This window comes from Manis pentadactyla, chromosome Y, assembly GCF_030020395.1.
Source record: "Manis pentadactyla isolate mManPen7 chromosome Y, mManPen7.hap1, whole genome shotgun sequence".
In the NCBI taxonomy this organism is placed as follows: domain Eukaryota; kingdom Metazoa; phylum Chordata; class Mammalia; order Pholidota; family Manidae; genus Manis; species Manis pentadactyla.
The window spans coordinates 30,206,705-30,209,217 of NC_080039.1; positions in this window are offsets into that span (position 1 = coordinate 30,206,705).

The following is a 2,513-nucleotide window of genomic DNA, read 5'->3' on the forward strand; positions in this document are numbered from 1 at the left end:
TAGCCTGATGGGTTTCCCTTTATAGGTGACCTTTTTCTCTCTAGCTGCCTTTAACACTCTTTCCTTGTCCTTGATCTTTGCCATTTTAATTATTATGTGTCTTGGTGTTGCCCTTCTTGGATCCTTTCTGTTGGGGGTTCTGTGTATTTCCATGGTCTGTTTGATTACTTCCTCCCCCAGTGTGGGGACGTTTTCAGCAATTATTTCTTCTAAGATACTTTCCATCTCTTTGCCTCTCTCTTCTTCTTCTGGGACCCCTATAATACGGATATTGTTCCTTTTGGATTGGTCACACAGTTCTCTTAATATTGTTTCATTCCTGGAGATCCTTTTGTCTCTCTCTATGTCAGCTTCCATGCGTTCCTGTTCTCTGATTTCAATTCCATCAATGGCCTCTTGCATTCTATCCATTCTGCTTATAAACCCTTCCAGAGTTTGTTTCATTTCTGCGATCTCCTTTCTGGCATCTGTGATCTCTTTCCGGACTTCATCCCATTTGTCTTGCGTATTTCTCTGCATCTCTGTCAGCATGTTTATGATTCTTACTTTGAATTCTTTGTCAGGAAGACTGGTTAGGTCTGTCTCCTTCTCTGGTGTTGTCTCTGTGATCTTTGTCTGCCTGTAGCTTTGCCTTTTCATGGTGATAGGAATAGTCTGCAGAACTGGGACGAGTGACGGCTTGAAGGACTTCCTTTCTTGTTGGTTTGTGGCCCTCCTCTCCTGGGAGAACAGCGGCCTCTAGTGGCTAGTGCTGCGCAGCTGCGCGCAGACAGGGCTTCTGCTTCCTGCCCAGCTGCTATGGAGTTAATCTTCGCTGTTGCTGTGGGCGTGGCCTGGCTCGGGCAGCTACTCCAAAATGGTGGAGTCGCGTTGGAGCAGGAGCTGCTGGGAGGCTATTTATCTCCGTAAGGGGCCTCCCTGCTCCCTGCAGCCCAGGGGTTAGGGTGCCCAGAGATCCTGGATTCCCTACCTCTGGATTAAGTGACCCGCCCTGCCCCTTTAAGACTTCCAAAAAGCACCCGCCAAAACAAAACAACGACCACAAAAAAAAAACAAGAAAAAAAAATTTTTTTAATTAAAAAAAAAAAAAATTTTTTTTAATTAAAAAAAAAAAAAAGGTGGTCGTTCGTTTTTCTTTATTCTCCGGTGCCAGCCTCAGGCCTCTGCTGACCGGTCTTTCTGCCCTGTTTCCCTAGTATTGGGGTCCCTGTCCCTTTAAGACTTCCAAAAAGCGCTCGCCAAAACAAAATAGCAAAAAAGCAAAAAAAAATGGTCGCTCGCTTTTCTTATGCCCTCTGTCGCCCAGCCTCCAGTGCCTGCTCCCTGTTCTTGCTGCCCTGTTTTCCTAGTATCGAGCGCCCTGCACTCTGGCCCGGATGGCGGGGGCTGGGTGCTCGGCAGCCCTGGGCTCCGTCTCCCTCCCGCTCTGCCTGCTCTTCTCCCGCCGGGAGCTGGGGGGAGGGGCGCTCGGCTCCCGCGGGGCCGGGGCTTGTATCTTACCCCCTTCGCGAGGCGCTGGGTTCTCTCAGGTGTGGATGTGGTCTGGATATTGTCCTGTGTCCTCTGGTCTTTATTCTAGGAAGGGTTGTCTTTGTTATATTTTCATAGATATCTGTGGTTTTGGGAGGAGATTTCCGCTGCTCTACTCACACCGCCATCTTCCGCCCTCTCTCCTGACAAGGGAAATCTTTAAAATATGTTACACACTAGCAACAGATCTTCACATCAGGTCTGGATTGTGACATTGAATATTTAGGAAAGGGCATTCTGTGAGATACTTCTTTGGAGAAACCCACTTTTTTGGAAAAAAGGGCTTCTCAAATGCTGGACTTGTCCATCAATAATTCTCATCTAGGTAAGGGCTGTGGTATTGCTTGAAGTTATGCCAGAATGCCCCCTTTCTCAAAAACCATGGATGACTTTGTCTCTGGGGATATTCGGCAATGTCAGAATGGATTCAGCTCAGCATGTACAATGAACAGGGCAACAAGCAACATAAAGGCAACCCTGCCTCCAATATTCAGTGTCACAAGGTGAGAAAACCCGTTGCAGACAAATACAGCTCAAATTCCACGTGAGGTTCATGTGGCAGAAAGTAACAAGTGGATCATCATTTGATTTAGAAGATTTGCCATGATTTTCCAGGCATGACTAGCATCCTCAAAATTCACCAGCCAAATAGGAAGAATAAGGAAAATAGATTTTAATATATCTGGAGTTAGGTAGATATTCCACCATGTTTTCCTGCTGCTTGTGAAGGTGTAGGGGGGTCTATGGTTTGAGTCATAGAGCTTGGTCCTAGAACTGTGAATGTTAAAGCACTATATTTTTGCCTGAATTATTGAAAGACCCCAAAAATTTAAACATAATAATGTGGGCCCATTGCTACTCACCCTAGGTTTAGGTCTTACTAATCTGTAAGAGCATATATAGGTTTGAAGTCAAACTATGAAAATTGATTACCCCATCAATTGAATTATCATATAGAGATTTACCCTGGAATGTTTTGTTCA